The sequence below is a fragment of the Melanerpes formicivorus genome, unplaced genomic scaffold (genome assembly GCF_026170545.1).
Source record: "Melanerpes formicivorus ecotype bairdi unplaced genomic scaffold, bMelFor1.0.p_v2 SCAF_114, whole genome shotgun sequence".
NCBI lineage: Eukaryota > Metazoa > Chordata > Aves > Piciformes > Picidae > Melanerpes > Melanerpes formicivorus.
The window spans coordinates 171,987-192,638 of record NW_027142466.1 but is presented as its reverse complement, the minus strand read 5'-3'; the positions used below and the strand labels follow the sequence as shown (position 1 = coordinate 192,638).

The 20,652-nt window shown below is 57.7% G+C and overlaps 1 long non-coding RNA gene across 2 annotated transcripts; it reads right to left on the bottom strand.

The window, feature by feature from the left end:
* LOC137456007 (uncharacterized) lies at positions 1–5,646 on the bottom strand. Of its 2 annotated transcripts, none has more exons than XR_010990939.1 (4): positions 5,575–5,646; positions 4,834–5,113; positions 530–691; positions 1–77 (listed from the first exon to the last, which is right to left on the bottom strand). It is a non-coding gene; the product is annotated as an uncharacterized lncRNA (long non-coding RNA). The 2 variants fall into 2 exon arrangements; XR_010990940.1 differs by lacking the exon at positions 5,575–5,646 and adding an exon at positions 5,455–5,548.
* Positions 5,647–20,652: the final 15,006 nt, after the last annotated feature.

Sequence of the window (20,652 nt, the reverse complement as noted above, 5' to 3'; positions counted from 1 at the left end):
CTCCCATTGCAAGGTGGCCTCTTCAGGCTCGGTCACATCCTCGTCACACAACTCCTTTACCATGCTAATGGATTGCTCTGGATCCAGGGGGGAAGAGGAGAGCAGGGATTTAGGAATCCCTCAGTAGCATTCTGCACACTTCTGCAATCTTTACTGAACTTAGTGGCTCAAAAAGCCTTCAAACATTCCTTTGTTTGTGCATCACAATAACCTCAGCTCCTCCAGGGACTGATTGAATGTGGTCCCCACCATCTGGGAAGGACTTGAAAGAGAAGGATCCCACCCATTATCAGAAGATACAAATTCCTCCCCACTGCTGGTGGCATGGGATGGGCTCACACCACCAAATCTGCCTTAAGTTCTCACCACCTTCCTGTCCCTGCCTAGCTGCACCCCCACAACAATAGGCTAACTCTCCTGAACCTTCCTCCTTGGATTGGGAAGGTCAGAGCCTTCTTCTCAGTCCTTCTTCTCAGCACTTACTCCACCCCACCCCCATGCAGGAACAAGATCCCCTTTGTCCTCCTACCCTCTTGAGGCATCCTGATGTTGGCAGCAGCCTTCAGCTTGTTGTCAGTTTTGGACCATTGGGGCTGGGCCTCACCATGTGAAATGTCCCAGACAAAAGATCCACTCTCCTATTCATTCACTTCCACATCTTCCAGGGCTTTAACAATCCTGATCTCTGGGGCTGTGAAAGGAGAGAGAGGAAGATTTCCCTGAGCTTCATCTGCTGTGATCACCTTCTGCATGCTTGCAGACAGAGCACATGGAGTGTGTGTTATTCCAGACCAACATCCCCTCCTGGCCACTTTCCTTCTTCAGCACAGGAATCACATTCCCTGCTTGACCCTAGAGGCACAGTACCAGCTCCAGCAGAGGATTTTATGGCTGCTAGAACTTTACACAGGCTTCAAAAGAAGTTAACCACATTAAGGAGTGAAAATCTGCCAAGGATTCCTAAACACAAGCCTCCCATCTCCTGCATCCTAATCACTGAGCAACCTGATCCAGCTGCAGATGTCTCTGTGCACTGCCAGGGGGTTGGACTAGAGGATCTTTAAAGGTCTCTTGCAAGCCAAAGGATGCTATTCTACAGGGAAGCTGGAGAAGGGATCTGGAGAAGGGACTGCAGGGACAGGACAAGGGGCATTGATTTCCACCCAGAGCAAGGCAGATTGAGATTGGACATCAGGAAGAAGTCCTTTAGTGAGTGTGGTGAGACACTGGAACAGATTGCCTGGAGACACTGTAGATGCCTCATCCCTGGAAGTATTGAAGACCAGGCTGGATGGGGCTTTGAGCAAGCCAGTGTAGTGGGAGCTGTTCTGGCAGGGGGGTTGGAACTGGATGAGCTTTAAGCTCCCTTCCAAGCCAAACCATTCTATGATTCTATGAAAGCTGTCCCATTCACATCCTTCTCTGCAAGCTTACAGCCTTGGCTGTGTGTCTGGACCACAGCAGCCACAGGGACATCTGCCACATGCTTTGCCCCAGCTGTAGCTTTGCTTCCGAGTCTCTTGCACTCAGCATATTCCTCTTTAACTCTGCACCTTTGCACTGACTCATCAGAACCAATTCACCATTTTGTGCTCCTGCAGCCCTTGCCTTTTGGAAGGGATTTCACCTTGACTCATCCTCAGGAGCAGGGCTCAGATGTAAAGCAGCCTGCATGCAAAGGGCATCTCATCCCAGTGACAAAGTCAGGGAGGAAGGAGGAGTTCAACAGAGCAGTGGAACAGAACAAGTGTGTGTGAAGTTCTTGCTAAACCTAAGTGGCCACATGAGGACAGCATCTAGTAAGGAACAGGACACTGCCAGTTTGTCTTTTCAGAGCACAGACTCAGACCACTCTGAGTTGGAAGGAACCTTAACATCATTTTCTCCCAACCCCTCTGCCATGGGCAGAGACATTTTCCCCTAGATGAGGTTGTTCCAAACTCCATCTCACCTGACCTTGAACACTTCAAGGCAGGGGGCACCCATAACCTCTCTTAGGAAACTCTTCCTGTGCCTTACCCTCTTCAGAGTGAGCCTAAGAGCTAATCTAAATCTACCTTCTGGCAGCTTCAAATCCTTATTCCTCATCCCATCATGACATTGCCCTGATGGAGGTCCCTCCCCATCTTTCCTGAGGGCCCCTTGAAGTACTGGAAGCCTACTCTGAGGTCCCTCTGGAGTTTATCTTCTCCAGGCAGAACAACCCCAACTTCCTCAGGCCCTCCTCACAGGGGCAGTGCTTCAGCTCTCCCATTTTCACCTCCCTTCAGATGCAGCTCTGGGAAAAAACCATCTGCCAGGGCAGAGCAGACCATTTATTTTTATTTAGAATAACCCATATTTATTTAGAAGAAACCAAACCAGGTTGGAAGAGACCTTCAAGATCATTGTGTCCAACCCATCAACCAATCCAACCCACCCAAACAGCTAACCCATGGCACCAAGCACCCCAGCAAGTCTCCTCCTGAACACCTCCAGGGATGGGGACTCCACCACCTCCTTGGGCAGCCCATTCCAAAGGGCAATCACTCTCTCTGTGTAGAACTTCTTCCTAACATCCAACCTGAACCTTCCCTGGCACAGCCTGAGACTGTGTCCTCTTGTTCTGGTGCTGGCTGCCTGGGAGAAGAGACCAACCTCCACCTGGCTCCAACCTCCCTTCAGGGAGTTGGAGAGAGCAATAAGGTCACCCCTGAGTCTCCTCCTCTCCAGGCTAAGCAACCCCAGCTGCCTCAGCCTCTCCTCACAGGGCTGTGTTCCAAACCCCTCCCCAGCTTTGTTGCTCTTCTCTGGACTCATTCCAGCAAGTCAACCTCCTTCCTAAACTGAGGGGCCCAGAACTGGACACAGGACTCAAGGTGTGGCCTAACCAGTGCTGAGCACAGGGCACAAGGACTTCCCTGCTCCTGCTGGCCACACTCTTCCTGATGCAGGCCAGGATGCCCTTGGCCTTCTTGGCCCCCTGGGTGCACTGCTGGCTCATGTTCAGCCTTCCATCAACCAGTACCCCCAGGTCCCTTTCTGCCTGGCTGCTCTCAGCCACTCTGCCCCCAGCCTGCAGCACTGCCTGGGGTTGCTGTGGCCAATGTGCAGCCCCTGGCACTTGGATGTGTTCAATCTCCTGCCCTTGGCCTCTGCCCATCTGCCCAGCCTGTCCAGGTCCCTCTGCAGAGCCCTTCTGCCCTCTAACAGCTCAACTCCTGCCCCCAGCTTGGTGTTGTGTGCAAACTTACTGCTGATGGACTCAATGTCCTCCTCCAGATCATCAATGAAGATGTTAAAGAGCACAGGGCCCAGCACTGCTCCCTGGGGCACACCACTGGTGCCTGGCTGCCAGCTGGCTGTGGCACCATTCACCACCACTCTCTGGGCTCAGCCTCCAGCCAGTTCCTAACCCAGCTCAGAGAGCTGCTGTCCCAGCCAGGGGCTGACAGCTTGGCCAGCAGTTTGCTATGGGGGATGGTGTCAAAGGCCTTGCTGAGGTCCAGGTAGACTACATCAACAGGCCTCCCCACATCCACCAGGCAGTCACCTGATCATAGAAGGAGATCAGGTTGGTCAGGCAGGACCTGCCCTTCCTGAATCCATGCTGGCTGGGCCTGATCCCTTGGCCATGCTGTGAGTGCTGTGTGATTGCACTCAGGGTGACCTGTTCCATGATCTTGCCTGGCACTGAGGTCAGGCTGACAGGCCTGTAATTCCCTGGCTCATCCAACCAGCCCTTCTTGTGGATGGGCACTACATTGGCAGCTTCCAGTCCTCTGGGACCCCTCCAGTGAGCCAGGACTGCTGAAAAATGATGGAGAGTGGCTTGGCCAGCTCATCTGCCAGCTCTCTCAGCACCCTAGGATGGATCCCATCTGGTCCCATGGACTTTTGGGGATCCAAGCTGCTGAGGAGAGTTCCAAACACCTCCTCATGGAACATAGGGAAACTGTGCAGCTCCCTGGCTCCTTCTGCCAGCTCTGCAGGCCAGCTGTCTGGAAGACGTTCTGTCCTTCTCGTAACAGCTCCTGCCCAGCTTTCCTCTAGGCCTGCCTGAAATGAATCTTCATGTTTCCCAGGTCTAAGTTTGGTTCATAAAGATGCAGGAAGAGAGACAAACAACTGGGGGGAGGGGAAATCCCATTTGACATTTGGGACACTTAATTCCAGCCTCAAATGCACTACAAGGTGGGTGTTGGTCTCTTCTCCCTAGGATCATAGAATCATATCAGCAACAAGGTTGGGAAAGACCTCAGAGATCATCAAGTCCAAGCTGTCACCCAAGGCCTCAGGACTAACTAAGCCATGGCACCAAGCGCCACGTCCCATCCCCTCTTGAACCCCTCCAGGGATGGGGACTCCACCACCTCCCTGGGCAGCACATCCCAATGGCCAACAACTCTCTCTGGGAAGAACTTTCTCCTCCCCTCCAGCCTAAACCTCCCCTGGCACAGCTTGAGTGACAGAAGGAGAGGAAATGGCCTCAAGGTGTACCAGGGGAGGTTTAGGTTGGCTATTAGGAAAGATTTCTTTACTGCAAGAGGGAGGGAGGGAGGGGAGCAGGGAGGGGGAAGGTGTTGGGAACCCCCTGGTTTTGTCCAGGGGGGTTCTGGTGCTGTTGATGAATTGTAACTGGATGTAACCATTGTGTATTCTGTACACAGCCATCGCATTCCATAGTTTAGATTGGAGGTTTGCTTGCCAATACAGCTTCCTTTGCTTTCCAGCTCAGCTGCTCTGGCAATGGTCAGTTGGGAAGGGCTGGGGGGGTCATTGCAACCCACCCCAGGTGCAACAACTGAGGACAAACCCAAAGCTCCCTCCACATTGCCACCAAAGGAGCCATACCTTTGGGGGTGATGGTGAGGCTGCTCTTGTCACCCCTGGGCTGGCAGGACTACTCTCCCTCATCCTCAGCCCGGATGCCTGTGATGCTCAGGCTCCTTCTGAGCCCCTCCTGGTGAATCTGGAAGCGTTTGCTGGCTCTGAGCTCCACACCGCTCCTGCGCCACACCACCTGCCCCTTGGCCTGGCTCACCTCCCAGCTCAGAGAGATGCTGCCTCCAATCTCAGCAGCAACAGCTTCCAGGCTCTGGGCAAACTTCACTGATGCAGGAGAAGAGAAAAGCTGTGGGGAAAGGAAAAGATCAAAAGCCTGTTCCAAGAAGCTGGTTCTGGGCAACTGTAGCAAATGAATCATCCTAAGAATCACAGAATCAGAGAACTGTCAGGGTTGGAAGGGACCTCAAGGCTCAGCCAGGGGCTGGCTTCCCTCAGGCAGCCAGCAAAAGGCTACACTTGGGCATTTGGGAGCAGGAGAACTTTGCTGGCCTCTGCTGGGGCAGCCACAGCAGCTGCACCACCAAGTCAGGCTTTGAGGCTGGAACAGTTTCAGAGTAGTGTCCTCCACCCTCCCAAGGCAGTAGAGCTGCTGGCTTTGGGACACAACGTGCACTGCTCTCTCCTCACCTTGCACCTGCACTTGGAATGCCTGCTTGGCATTCTTTGTCTGGCAGCTGTAGGCAGCAGGCTCTGAGCTCTCAGCCAGGGTGCCTGGCAGGGTCCTGGGTGCCCCTCACTCTTAATCACCTATGTCTTGCTGCCCTTGATTTCTGTTCCATCCTTCAGCCACTGCATGCAGCCGGTTCAGGCGTCACTGAGATTGTGGTGGGTGGAAGGTAAGGCCGAGAAGCCTCCTCCCTTCCCCCTTGTAAAGTAAAAGAGAAAAAAAAAATTGAAGGGAAAGGAAAAAAAAACTCGCAAGCTGAATTAGCAAAGCAGTGGAGCTATATTTACAAAGCAACGTAGGGAATGCAGGGGGAATATTTACAAATTTACAATATCTACAATATATACAAAGATATACAACAGAGCAACACAGAAATGAGAGTAAGCCCCCTCGGCAGAGAGGGGGGTTCCCCACCTCCGCTCTCCCCTCTCTCCCCCCTTTCCCCAGAATGGGATAGAAAGAGAAAGAAAAGAGAGGAAAAAAAAGTTAGAAGCAGTTCGTGTTAATTGGAAGGGAGTTAATATACCAGCCTTTATCTATCTTCAAGGCCGAGGCCTTGGCAGAAAGCCCAGCACAGAGACAGAGAGCGGCCGCACCGTGGAAAGGCGGAAGCAAGACTGACAGAAAAGTCGTGCAAATGTCCACTTCACTCCCAGTTCCGAAGGTGCTTCCTCCCACTTTACCAATGAAATAGTTTAGACTATTCCTTCCGTTTACCAACTTCCGTCCACCATATTCCCTTTCTTAAGGGGGCAACGTCAACCGGCCACAGTCCACCCCTTCTAAACAATTTCATTGGCTGTTCATACTGTCCATCCAATCCAAAAATGATATTTACAGTTCGTGAGCGAAGTTCATAGTCCATTCCGGCTATGCTCAGATATAGATGATTCAAAAGTCCAAGAAAATCAGAAAATGAGAAAAATGGAAAACAGTTCATTTCTTCGCCGATGAAGCGAAGAAAAGGGAAACAGGGATTCTCAGGGTCTCTTAGTTGACTCAGGGCTCTCAGGGATCTCAGGGTTCGTGCACCGTAGACTCCTCATTGATTCTTCCTTTGGACGCGATGTAGCTGTACAACAGTTTGAAGTTAACCTCTTTCAGCTAAAGTTAGATTTCTTTGTGGAATACACTGAATTTCACCATTCTCTTGCATTACCCAATAAGTGTGACCCGGACCTTCAGCTGAAACCACCCCTCGGACAGGTTTAGCCTCTCCTGAGGGTGAAAATACCCAAATAGTTTTACCTAACAGATTCTTTTCTCTAACAACAGGAACTCTATCACCTTCTACTTTCCGTAGCAAATCTGAATGTGCAGGTCCAGCTCGGTTCACTGAACCTCTACTATTTACCAGCCAGGTTGCTTGTGCTAAATGTTTTTCCCAGTTTTTCAAAGATCCACCTCCCATGGCTTTGAGAGTGGTCTTCAACAAACCGTTGTAGCGTTCAATCTTCCCTGAAGCTGGTGCATAGTAGGGAATGTGGAATATCCACTCAATACCGTGCTCTTTTGCCCAGTTCTTTACAAGGTTGTTCTTGAAATGAGTTCCGTTGTCTGACTCAATCCTCTCTGGAGTTCCGTGTCTCCACAGGATCTGTCTCTCCAGACCAAGAATGGTGTTGCGTGCAGTTGCATGTGGAACTGGGTAAGTTTCCAACCATCCAGTGTTTGCCTCTACCATAGTAAGCACGTATTGCTTACCAGAACGAGAACGTGGTAGAGTGATGTAGTCAATCTGCCAAGCTTCACCATACTTGTACTTGGACCATCTGTCACCATACCACAAGGGCTTAAGTCGTTTTGCCTGCTTAATAGCAGCACAAATGTCACAGTCATGGATGACTTGTGTGATAGCATCCATGGAAATGTCTATGGATCTGTCACGAGCCCATTGGTATGTTGCATCTCTGCCTTGATGTCCTGACGAATCGTGAGCCCACCGAGCTAAGAATATCTCACCTCGGTGTTTCCAGTCGAGATCAAGATTAGAGTCCATGTCTACTTGAGAAACTCTTGCAGCTAGATCTGCCTGATGGTTGTGTTGCTGTTCCTCAGTAGCTTTACTCTTAGGAATGTGAGCATCGATGTGTCTCACTTTCACTGGAATTCTCTCGATTCGATCAGCAATGTCCTGCCATAGGTTGGCTGCCCAAATGGGTTTTCCTTTTCTCTGCCAACCACTCTTCTTCCAGTTCTTTAGCCAACCCCATAGAGCATTGGCTACCATCCATGAGTCGGTGTAGAGATAAAGCTTTGGCCATCTCTCACGTTCAGCCACATCGAGAGCTAGCTGGACAGCTTTTACCTCTGCGAACTGACTGGATTCTCCTTCTCCATCTTTCGCCTCTGCAACTCGGCGTGTTGGACTCCACACTGCAGACTTCCACCTTCGCTTGTTCCCAACAAGACGACAGGAACCATCTGTGAACAAAGCATATTTCTTTTCATCATCAGAAAGGTCATTGTAAGGAGGAGCTTCCTCAGCATGAGTTACTTTCTCCTCTGGAGGTTTGGCACAGTTGATACCTTCAGGCCAACTTGAGATCACTTCCACTAGACCAGGTCTTTCAAGATTTCCCATTCGAGCTCTCTGTGTTATCAGAGCCATCCACTTAGACCAGGTTGAGTCTGTGGCATGATGTGGTGTGGAGCCTTTGCCTTTGAACATCCAATTCAAAACTGGTAATCTGGGAGCTAATAGAAGTTGTGATTCAGTTCCAATCACTTCAGAAGATGCTTTTACTCCTTCATAGGCAGCTAAAATTTCTTTCTCTGTTGGAGTATAATTAGCCTCTGAACCTCTGTAACCTCGACTCCAGAAACCAAGAGGTCGTCCACGTGTCTCACCTGGAGCTTTTTGCCACAAGCACCAGGTTGGACCATTGTCACTTGCAGCCGTGTACAAAATGTTCTTAATGTCTGGACCATCTCGGACTGGTCCCAGACCCATTGCTTGAACTACCTCTTGCTTTATCTGGTCAAAGGCTGCTTGTTGTTCAGGTCCCCAGTGGAAATGGTTTCTCTTTCGAGTCACATCATACAGAGGTTTCACAATCTGACTGTATCCAGGAATGTGCAGTCTCCAAAATCCCACTATCCCCAAGACACGTAGGGTCTCTTGCTTGTTTGTGGGACTTGCCATGGTAGAGACTCTATTTACCACATCCACTGGAATGTGTCGGCGTCCATCCTGCCACTTCACTCCCAGAAACTGAATCTCTGTGGTAGGTCCTTTCACCTTGTCTCGCTTGATGGCAAAACCTGCATTCAGAAGAATGTCAATGATTTTGTTACCTTTCTCGAAGACTTCCTCAGCAGTTTTACCCCAGACAATGATATCATCGATGAACTGGATGTGTTCTGGAGCACCGCCTTTCTCCAGAGCATCGTGGATCACTGCATGACAGATGCTTGAGCTGTGGATCCAGCCCATTGGCAGCCTGTTGAAAGTGTACTGGATTCCTCTCCAGGTGAAAGCAAACTGAGGCCTGCATTCCTCTGCTATGGGAATAGAGAAAAATGCATTAGCAATGTCTATGGTAGCATACCATTTGGCCTCTTTGGATTCCAGCTCATACTGAAGCTCCATCGTGTCTGGTACTGCTGCACTCATAGGTGGTGTCACTTCATTTAGGGCTCGGTAGTCTACTGTCAGACGCCAGTCTCCATTCTGCTTCCGCACAGGCCACACTGGACTGTTGAAAGGTGAATGAGTTTTGCTGACGACTTTCTGACTTTCTAACTGACGAATCAGATTCTGAATGGGCAACAAAGAGTCACGGTTGGCTCTGTATTGTCTGTGATGCACAGTCTGAGAAGCAACCGGCAATTTAATGTCCTGTATCTTATGTTGTCCCACAACTGCAGATTCATCAGAAAGTTCAGGTCTGGCAGACAGCTTCAATTTTTGTCCATCAATTTCTATAGAAGCTACTCCAAAAGCCCATTTGTAACCTCTAGGGTCTTTGAAACGCCCTTCTCTCAGAAAATCAATTCCCAAAATACAAGGTGCATCAGGTCCGGTCACAACTGTATGCTTCCTCCATTGTTTACCAGTTAAACTTATATTAACCTCTACCTTACTCAACTCTTGAGATCCACCAGTGACTCCCAGAATAGTTATAGACTCTGATCCCTGATAATTTGATGGTATTATGGTGCACTGAGCTCCTGTGTCAACCAAGGCCCTGTACTTCCGAAATTGTGAAGTGCCAGGCCACTGGATGTACACATCCCAATAGATTCTATTATCTCTGTTATCCCTCTCCTCCCCCTGGCGGGAGGCAGGGCACCCCTAGTTATGGGGAACATGCGCACATGTGCATTGCACATAGTTTGCAGGGTTATAACTTTGCATGTTATGACTGGAGCCACTGTTGGAGCCATAAGAGTCGTTCTGGGGAACTGTGGAAGTAACAGCTACCCTTCTGGTATTGCTACCTTGGGTTCTGCCACTTTGCAATTCCCTCAGTCTCCTGAAAAGATTAGCAGTTGGTTGGCCATCCCAGCGGTTCATGTTCTCACCAAACTGATCACGCAGAGTTATCCAAATAGTTCTACGTGATTGCCTTGGTGGTCTGTTTTGGAACGACCTGTTTTGGAATGACCTCCTTGGAGGACGTGTATTCCTCACAGGTGAGACTTGTACCCACCTGGAGGAAGAATTGAAATTATCCTTCTGTGCCAATTGGGATATGGAATTTCTAAATTCATCTTTTAACTCTCTTATGCAATTCTGTATATCTCCAGACATAGTTTTAATGGCTGAAACCAAAGAACCACGTGTCATGCTATCCTCCAATTGTCTCATTTGATCACTGAATTGGCCAACCGTGGGAGAAGCTCCACCATAATTTCTTGACACAATTCTGCTTGCCAGAATGTTTGCATAATTAGAAGGAGCAAGTTTGATGATCTTTTTAGCAAGACCAATACCCACAGGAATGTCATCAGGATTCAGAGTTTCATGTTCACCATAGAGTAGCTCTCTAACAGCAAATTCTCTCAAGCGCTTAATTCCCTCATCTATGGTAGTCCAGGGTTTAGGATTCCAGGGAAGATCATCTCGGGAAGGGTATCTCAGGGCAACCGCCATTAGAAGGCGTATCCACAGATTAACCTTACCGAGAGCCCTGCCTAGATGTCTATCTATTCCATTGTCCCTTGAGAGAGTTCCTAACTGAGCTGCTGACTTGTCTCCAACTGTTAGAGCCAGAGCACCTGTATCATAACATCTACTAAGCCAAGCTAGAACTGGCTGGGGCAGGGCTGTGACTGGGGCTGGGCTGGGGCAGGGCTGGGTCCGGGGCAGGGGCAGGGCTCGGGCAGGGCTGGAACTGTGGCTGGGCTGGGGCCAAGGTTGGGGCTGAGGCTGGGGCTGGGCTGGTGCTGAGGGTGGGGCTGGGATGAGGTAGGGATGGGGCTGGGGCTGTGGCAGGGCTGGGGCTGGGGCTAAGCTGGGGCTGAGGGTGGGGCTGGGCTGGGGTCTGGGCTGGGGCTGGGGCAGGGCTGCGCCCGAGGCTGGGGCAGGGATGAGGTAGGGCTGGGGCTGGGGCTGGGCTGGGGGCAGGGTTGGGGCTGGGGTTGGGGCTGGTGCTGGGTCCAGGGTTGTGGCTTGGCTATGGCTGGGGCTGGGCTGTGTCAGGGCTGGGGCTGGGGCTGGGTTGGGGCTGGGGTAGGGCTGGGGCTGGGGCAGGGCTGGGGCTGTGCTGGGGGCTGGGACAGGGGCTGGGCCGGGGTTGGGGCCGTGGCTTGGGCCTGGACTGGGGCTGGGCTGGAGCTGGGCTGGGGGCTGGGGGCTGGGCCAGGGCTGGGGCCAGGGCTGGGGGCTGGGCTGTGGCTGGGCAGGATGCTGGAGCAGGGCTGGGCTAGGGCTGGGCTTGGGCTGGGGCTGGGCTTGGGCTGGGGCTGGGCTGTGGCTGGGGCTGGGTTGGGGCAGGGCTGTGGCTGGGGCTGTGGCTGGGCTGGGTTCGGAGCTGGGGCGGGGGCTGGAGCCGGGGCTGGGGCCTGGGGTGGGGCTGAGGCTGGAGGCTGTGCTGGGGCTGAGCAGGGGCCAGGGCTGGGGCCTGGGCTGGGGAAGGGCTGGGGCAGGGCTGAGGCCGGGGCTGGGGGCTGGGGCTGGGCTGGGACTGGGCTGGGGCCAGGGCTGGGGCTGGGGCTAGGGGCTGGGGCTGGGGCTGGAACCAAGGCTTGGACAGGGCTAGGGCTGGGGCCGGGGCTGGTGCTGGGCTGGGGACAGGGCTGGTGCCGGGGCTGGGGGCTGGGACTGGGGGCAGGGCTGGGTCCGGGGCTGGGGCTGGGGCAGGGCTGGGGCTGGGGCTGGGGCCTGGGCTGGGGATGGGGCTGGGGCAGGGCTGGGGCTGGGGCTGGGGCTAGGGCTGGGGCAGGGCTGGGGCTGGGGCCTGGGCTGGGGCTGGGGCCTGGGCTGGGGCAGGGCTGGGGCGGGGCTGAGGCCGGGGCTGGGGTCGGATCTGGGGTGGGGGCTGGTGTCGGGGCTGGGGCCTGGGATGGGGCTGAGGCTGGAGGCTGTGCTGGGGATGAGCAGGGGCTGGGGCTGGGGCCTGGGCTAGGGGAGGGCTGGGGCAGGGCTGGGGCAGGGCTGAGGCCGGGGCTGGGGGCTGGGGCTGGGCTGGGACTGGGCTGGGGCAGGGCTGGGGATGGGGCAGGGCTGGGGCTGGGGCTGGAACCAAGGCTTGGACAGGGCTAGGGCTGGGGCTGGGGCTGGGGCACGGCTGGGGCTGGGGCCGGGGCTGGGGCAGGACTGGGCTGGGGTCTAGGACGGGGGTAAGGCTGGGACAGGACTGGTGTCGGGTCTGGGGCTGGGATTGGGTCCGGGACTGGGGCTGGGCTGAAGGCAGGGCTGGGACACAGCTGGGGCTGGGCTGGGGCCGGGGCTGGGGCCGGGGCTGGGGCAGGGCTGGGGCTGGGCTGGGGCTGGGCTGGTGGCTGGGGGCTGGGGGCTGGGGGCTGGGGGCTGGGGGCTGGGGGCTGGGGTCTGGGGTCTGGGGCAGGGGCTGGGCCAGGGCTGGGGCCAGGGCTGGGGGCTGGGCTGTGGCTGGGAAGGATGCTGGAGCAGGGCTGGGGCAGGGGCTGGCACTTGGCTGGGGGCTGGGCCAGGGCTGGGGCAGGGCTGGGGCCGTGGCTGGGGCAGCTGTGGGGCTGGGGTGAGGCCAGGGCTGTGGGCTGGGCTGGGGCTGGGGCTGGTCTGGGGCTGGGGCAGGGCTGGGGCAGGGCTGGTGCTGGGGCACGATTGGGCTGGAGGCTGGGCTGGGGCTGTGCTCGGGCTGGGGCTGGGGCCTGGGCTGGGGTAGGGCTGGGGCAGGGCTGGGGCTGGGCTGGAGGCTGGGGCCGGAACTGGGTCCGGGGCTGGAGCCAGGGCTGGGGCAGGGCTGTGGCTGGGCTGGGGCCGTGCTGCGGTTGGGGACGGGGCTGGGGCCTGTGGCTAAGTCTGGGGCAGGGCTGGGGGTAGGGCTGGGGCTGGGCTGGGGCTGAGCTGGGGTCGGCTGGGGCCGGGGCTGGAGCAGGGCTGGGGCTGGGCTGAGGCTGGGGCAGGGCTGGGGTCAGGGCTGGGGGCTGGGGGCTGGGGGCTGGGGCTGGGGCTGGGGCTGGGGCAGGTCTGGGGCAGGGGCTGGGGCTGGGCTTGGGCTGAGGCTGGGGCAGGGCTGGGGTCAGGTCTGGGGGCTGGGGGCTGGGGGCTGGGGCTAGGGCTGGGGCTGGGGCTGGGCTGGGACCGGGACTGGGGGCTGGGGCAGAGCTGGGGCTGGGGACAGGGCTGTGGCCGGGGCTGGAACCAAGGCTTGGGCAGGGCTGGGGCAGGGCAGGGCTGGTGCTGGGGGAGGGCTGGGGCAGGGCTGGGGTGGGGCTGAGGCCGGGGCTGGGGGCTGGGGCTGGGCTGGGACTGGGCTGGGGCAGGGCTGGGGATGGGGGCTGGGCTGGGGCAGGACTGGGGCTGGGGCAGGGCTAGGGCTCGGGACAGGGCTGGGGCCAGGGCTGGGGCAGGACTGGGCTGGGGTCTAGGACGGGGGTAGGGCTGGGACAGGGCTGGTGTCGGGTCTGGGGCTGGGATTGGGTCCAGGACTGGGGCTGGGCTGAAGGCAGGGCTGGGACACAGCTGGGGCAGGGCTGGGGCCGTGGCTGGGGCAGCCCTGGGGCTGGGGTGAGGGCAGGGCTGTGGGCTGGGCTGGGGCTGGGCTGGGGCAGGGCTGGGGCAGGGCTGGGGCCGTGGCTGGGGCAGCCCTGGGGCTGGGGTGAGGGCAGGGCTGTGGGCTGGGCTGGGGCTGGGCTGGGGCAGGGCTGGGGCAGGGCTGGTGCTGGGGCACGGTTGGGCTGGAGGCTGGGCTGGGGCTGGGGCTGGGATGGGGCTGAGGCTGGAGGCTGTGCTGGTGCTGTGCTCGGGCTGGGGCTGGGGCCTGGGCTGGGGTAGGGCTGGAGGCTGGGGCCGGAACTGGGTCCGGGCTGGAGCCAGGGCTGGGGCAGGGCTGTGGCTGGGCTGGGGCCGTGCTGCGGTTGGGGACGGGGCTGGGGCCTGTGGCTAAGTCTGGGGCAGGGCTGGGGGTAGGGTTGGGGCTGGGCTGGGGCTGGGGCCGGGTCTGGGCTGGGGGCAGGGCTGGGGCTGAGGGTGGGGCTGGGCTGCGGTCTGGGCTGGGCCTGGGGCAGGGCTGGGCCTGAGGTTGGGGCAGGGCTGGCGTAGGGCTGGGGCCGAGGCTGGGAGCAGGGCTGGGACTGAGGTTGGGGCTGGAGCTGGGGCTGGGGCTGGGGCAGGGCTGGGGTTGGGCTGGGGCTGGGGCTGGGGCGGGGACAGGGACAGGGCTGGGGCTGGCACTTTGTCCAGGGCTGAGGCAGGGCTGGGGATGGGGACTGGGATGGGGCAGGACTGGGGCTGGGGCAGGGCTGGGGATGGGGTCCGGGCCAGAGCTATCGCACGATTGGGCTGGGGATAGGGCTTGGGCTGGGCTGGGGCCGGGCCTGGGGCTGGGGCTGGGGCTGTGGCTGGGCTGAGGGCAGGGCTGGGGCACGACTGGGGATGGGGGCTGGGCTGGGGCAGGAGTGGGCTGGGGCAGGGCTGGGGCTGGGGCAGGTCTGGGGCAGGGGCTGGGGCTGGGCTTGGGCTGAGGCTGGGGCAGGGCTGGGGTCAGGGCTGGGGGCTGGGGGCTGGGGGCTGGGGGCTGGGCTGGGGCTGGGGCAGGGCTGGGGCTGGGCTGAGGGCAGGGCTGGGCTGAGGGCAGGGCAGGCCTAGGGCTGGGCCTGGGGCAGGGCAGGGCTAGGGCTGGGGGCAGGGCTGGGCTGGGGCTAGGGGGCTGGGGCTGGGCTAGCGCTGGGCTGGGGCAGAGGCTGGGGCTGGGGCTGGGACAGGGCTGGGGCTGGGCTGGGGCTGGGCTGGGGCTGGGGCAGGGCTGGGGCAGGGCTGGGGCAGGGCTGTTGCTGGGGCACGATTGGGCTGGAGGCTGGGCTGGGGCTGGGGCTGGGATGGGGCCGAGGCTGGAGGCTGTGCTGGGGCTGTGCTCGGGCTGGGGCTGGGGCCTGGGCTGGGGTAGGGCTGGGGCAGGGCTGGGGCTGGGCTGGAGGCTGGGGCCGGAACTGGGTCCGGGGCTGGAGCCAGGGCTGGGGGCAGGGCTGTGGCTGGGCTGGGGCCGTGCTGCGGTTGGGGATGGGGCTGGGGCCTGTGGCTAAGTCTGGGGCAGGGCTGGGGGTAGGGCTGGGGCTGGGCTGGGGCTGAGCTGGGGTCGGCTGGGGCCGGGGCTGGAGCAGGGCTGGGGCTGGGGCAGGGCTGGGGTTGGGCTGGGGCTGGGGCTGGGGCTGGGGCGGGGACAGGGACAGGGCTGGGGCTGGGACTTTGTCCAGGGCTGAGGCAGGGCTGGGGATGGGCACTGGGATGGGGCAGGACTGGGGCTGGGGCAGGGCTGGGGATGGGAGCCGGGCCGGGGCCAGGGCTGAGGGTAGGGCTGGGCTAGGGCTGGGCTGGGGCCGGGACTAGGGCTGGGGCTGGGTCCAGGGCTGGGGCTGGGCAGTGACTGGGCCTGGGGACAGGGCTGGGGCTGGGGTTGGGGCTGGGGTGAGGGCAGGGCTGGGCTAGGGCTGGGCTGGGGCTGGGGCCGGGGTTGAGGGTAGGGCTGGGCTAGGGCTGGGCTGGGGCTGGGGCTGGGAGAAGAGCTGGGGCAGGGCTGGGGATGGGGGCTGGGCTGGGGCAGGACTGGGGCTGGAACCAAGTCTTGGGCAGGGCTGGGGCTGAGGCCGGGGTTGAGGGTAGGGCTGGGCTAGGGCTGGGCTGGGGCCGGGGCTGGGGCTGGGGCTGGGTCCACGGCTGGGTGTTGGGGATTGTTTTGAGCAAGAGGGGACATGGGTCCCAGGAACGCCTGTGCAATTCAGGCCTTGAAGAATTCTCTGTTGATAATATAGTGGCGCCGTAAGAGATGTGAGAAAGTGCTGATTGCTTGGTATGCTGAAGTCCAGCTGCCCCTGAGATGGGAGGCAAGCAAGATAAGGAGGAGGCGAGATCTGGGAAAGAGAGCAATTAGGCCGGATAGAAGAATTCCACAGAGTTGTGAAAACAATGATGTAACCTTTTAGAGAGCAACCAATAGTATGTTGCCAAGTGGGCATAATTATAGCAAACTGTATATAAGATGTGTCTGATGCTCAATAAAGTTGGAATCCGCTGATCACATTGGTTGTTAAAGCGGCCCCTTCTTGCAGTATCTCTTCTCTCCTCTTCTCTTCTCTTCTCTTCTCTTCTCTTCTCTTCTCTTCTCTTCTCTTCTCTTCTCTTCTCTTCTCTTCTCTTCTCTTCTCTTCTCTTCTCTTCTCTTCTCTTCTCTTCTCTTCTCTTCTCTTCTCTTCTCTTCTCTTCTCTTCTCTTCTCTTCTCTTCTCTTCTCTTCTCTTCTCTTCTCTTCTCTTCTCTTCTCTTCTCTTCTCTTCTCTTCTCTTCTCTTCTCTTCTCTTCTCTTCTCTTCTCTTCTCTTCTCTTCTCTTCTCCAGGAGATGATTTCATGCCACATGCGCCTCACTTGGCTTCCTGCTCACCCTCTGAGAGCGAAACACTTCTGTGCCTCAGAGAATCAGGGGCTGGATGGCTCTGGAGTGGGCTCTGGATCAGCTGCTGGAATTACACAGGACAGAGCAGTGGATTTTTAAGAGGGATGGGTCAGCTTGATGGCAACAGAGGAAATGTTTAGAGGCCTCCTGCTGAGCAGCCTGCAACATTTCGCTCCTTTGGGCCCTGGAATTCATTCTTACACTATCACAAACTGCAAGACCTTCTGGACTCCTACCTGAAACCTTTGCTACTGCACTTCCCCAGACGCACACCAGATGCTCTGATGTCTCTGCCTCGCTCAGAGGAACACAGTTTGTAAGCAAAGTTAATATATTGGGATTCAAAAAGATGGAGACAAAGTATTAATCTCTCCCTGGAGCCTTGCTCTGGTTGGGCTGTTGCTCTTATGGGGGGATGGATAAATGCTGAGTTTTATCTTTCACCTCCAATAAACCAGATGCCATTACACAGGGTTGAGGTAGGGTTTTCTTTCTTGCTGCTACTGTTTGACCCCAAATTTCTGCCTCCTCCCAGTGTCTGGTCTCTAAAAGGCAATTTTTTACCCCAAATTCTCACCTTTCCCAGTGTCCAGTCTGTACCAGCAGTGTTTGCCCCAGGGAGTCTTGCAGGATGGAAAAGACCTCCAAGAGCTTCAAGTCCAACCCTTAACAGAGCACTGCTGAGCCATGGCCCTCAGCACCACAGCTCCACAGCTTGGAAACCCCTCCAGAGATGGAGACTCCAACACTGCCCTGGGCAGCCTGGGCCAGGCCTGGACAACCCTTTTGGGGAAGAGATTGTTCCTTATGTCCAACCTAAACCTCCCCTGGAGCAACTTGAGGCTGTTCCCTGCTGCCCTGTCACTTGTTCCTTGGGATCCCAAGCCCTACCTGGCTCCAGACTCCTTGCAGGGAGCTGTAGAGAGCAATGAGGTCTCTCTCAGCCTCCTCTGCTCCAGGCTCAACACCCCCAGCTCCCTCAGCTGCTCCTCCTCAGCCCTCTTCTCCACACCCTTCCCCAGCTTCATTGCCCTTCCCCCCAGCCTCTCAATATTCTTCTTGGAGTGAGAGGCCCAAAGCTGAGGGCAGGATTTGAGCTGTGGCTTCCCAGTGCCAGTCGAGAGGCACAGTCCCTGCCCTGCTCCTCTGCCACACCACTGCTGCTCCAGGACAGGCTGCTGCTGGCTTCTTGCCCACCTGGGCACTGCTGGCTCCCCTCCAGCTGCTGCCAGCCAGCACCCCCAGGGCCTTTCCCATCCAGCAGCTCCCAGGCACTCTGCCCCCAGCCTGCAACCTCCCTGGGGCTGTTGTGCCTCAGGTGCAGGCCCAGCACCAGCCCCTGCTGAGCCTCATCCCATTGCCCTCAGCCCTTGCCCCCAGCCTGGCCAGACCCCTCTGCAGCTCCTCCCTACCCTCCAGCAGACCAACACTGCCACCCAGCTTGGTGCTGGACCTGGAGGCTGCTCTTCCTTCCTCTCTGGCCTCAAGGGAGCCCAGGCACAGCTGCTGCCACAGCTGCCCAGCAACCATCTCTGCACAGCCTGCCAGCAGCACCTGGCCCTGCCCTGCCACACCAAACCCTGCTCGTGGGCTTCACACCAAGCCCCAGCTGCTGCCAGACTGCCTCAGCTTCTCCCATTCCCAGCAAGACCAGGGGCTGGGGGTTGCACTTGGGTCATGGCTGCCCCATGAGGCCTCCAGGCTTGGGGCAGAGAGACTGGGAAGTGCCCAGCAGAGACAGACCTGGGGGTGCTGGCTGGCAGCTGAAGCTGAGCCACTGTGTGCCCAGGTGGCCAAGAAGGCCACCAGCAGCCTGCTCTGGACCAGCAATTGTGTGGCCAAGGGTGTAGAGTGGGGCACTGGGGAGGCCACAGGTGAGCTGTGGGTCCACTTTTGGGGCCTCACTCCAAGGAGGACATTGAGGGGCTGGAGCAGGTCCAGAGAAGGGCAATGGAGCTGGGGAAGGGTCTGCAGAGCAGGGCTGGGGAGGGGCAGCTGAGGGCCTGGGGCTCTTCAGTCTGGAGAAGGGAATGCTGAGAGGAGATCTTCTTGGTGTTCATCAGTATCTGAGGGGTGGGTGTCAAGCAGCAGGGGCCAGGCTCTTTCCAGTTGTCCTGTAGAGGACAAGGGGCAAGGGACACAGACTGGAGCACAGCAAGTTCCACCTCAGCCTGAGGAGAAACTTGTTTGGTGTGAGGGTGCTGAGCCCTGGAGCAGGCTACCCAGAGAGGTTGTGGAGTCTCCTGCTCTGGAGACTTTCAAGACCCATCTGGATGTGTTCCTCTGTGGCCTGCCCTGGGTGATGCTGCTCTGGCAGGGGCTTGGACTGGATGATCTCCAGAGATCCCTTCTAACCAGGTTCTGTGACATGATCTGGGTGGTGGCACTGAAGGCATCCTCCCCAAGTCTGCTGCTGACACCAGACTGGGTGGTGCCCCAGCTGCCAGCACAGGGTTGGTTCTCCTGGGTTTGGAGCTGTTTTGTCCACTCCATTTGATTGCTCTGTGTGTCCTTACAGCTGCTTTCAGCCTTCTTTCCCTCTGCCTCGGTCTCCCTCCTTCATTTCTTTCTCTTCCCCTTTGGTAAGCAGAGGGCTTCATGGGGAGCAGCTGTCACTCACCTGGGGGCCAGCCCAGGGCTCAACCCTGGCACCAAGATTAAACTGATCCTGCTGGGCCTGCCCAAAGCAGAGGCAGAACTGGCACCAGCTCTTCATGTGGCAGAGGTGTGGAGCAGCAGCTGCAGCAGAGGGCAGTGAGGCACTGACCCCTTGCAGCAGCACCCCTGAGCCTGGCAGGAGCCCTGCCCACGGTGGGACTGCTCACCCTGCTGGGAGCCACCTCCTGATTGCCCCTGGAGCATTTGGTGACAATGGCTTCAGGCTTTTGTGCTCTGACTCCCATCCCGGCCAGGGCCTTCTGCCTCCTGCATTGGAGTGCAGCTAAAAGCCCCAGGGGCTGCCCAGCCTTTCCCAGCTGATCAAATACCAACCCCTCTGGGCCACTCCCAGGGAGAGTTTCACTGCAGAGAGCCTCCTTAGAGAAATACCATCTTTACTGCATCCAAAGCTACAAATCAGACAACAGGACAGAGCTCACAGACAGACACAGACAGACAGGTCCCATCCAGAGGCTGGTGCTCAGTGCCTGGCAGTCCAGCTGCAGAGCAGTGACAGTGCTGTCCTTCAGGGGTCTGTACTGGCACCTGTACTCTTTAGTATCTTTATCCCTGCTATAGACAGGGGGTCGAGGGCCCCACCAGCAGTGTGCAGATGGCACCAAGCTGAGTGGTGCTGTTGATAGGCCAGAGGGACAGGATGGCATCCAGAGGGACCTGGCCAAGCTGGAGAGGTGGTGCCCAGGGGAACCTCCTGAGGTTCAGCAAGAGCAAGTGCTCTTATTGCAAGAGCAATGGCTTCAAAGTAGAGCAGAGCAGCTTTAGACCAGATGTGAGGAACGAGTTCTTCACTGTGAGGGTGGTGGAACCCTGGAACAGGTTGCCCAGGGAGGTGGTTGGGGCCCCATCACTGGAGGTATTCAAGGGGAGGCTGCACAGGGCTCTGGGCAGCCTGAGCGAGTTGGGGATGCCCCTGCTGAGTGCAGGGGGAGTTGGACTGGATAAGATTTGGAGACCCCTTCCAGCCCCAACTATTCTGTGATGCTACAAAAGAGAGGAACTAACTAACTAACTAACTAACTAACTAACTAACTAACTAACTAACTAACTAACTAACCCTGAGTCCTGTGTCCAGTTCTGGACCCCTCAGCTCAAGAAAGAGGTTGAGCTGCTGGAAGGTGTCCAGAGAAGGGCAAAGAGGCTGGGGAGGGGTCTGGAGCACAGCCCTGTGAGGAGAGGCTGAGGGAGCTGGGGTTGCTTAGCCTGGAGAAGAGGAGGCTCAGGGGAGACCTTCTTGCTCTCTGCAACTCTCTGAAGGGAGGTTGTAGCCAGGGGGGGGTTGGTCTCTTCTCCCAGGCAAGCAGCACCAGAACAAGAGGACACAGTCTCAAGCTGTGCCAGGGCAGGATTAGGCTGGAGGTTAGGAAGAAGTTCTTCCCAGAGGGAGTGATTGCCCATTGGAATGTGCTGCCCAGGGAGGTGGTGGAGTCACCATCCCTGGAGGTG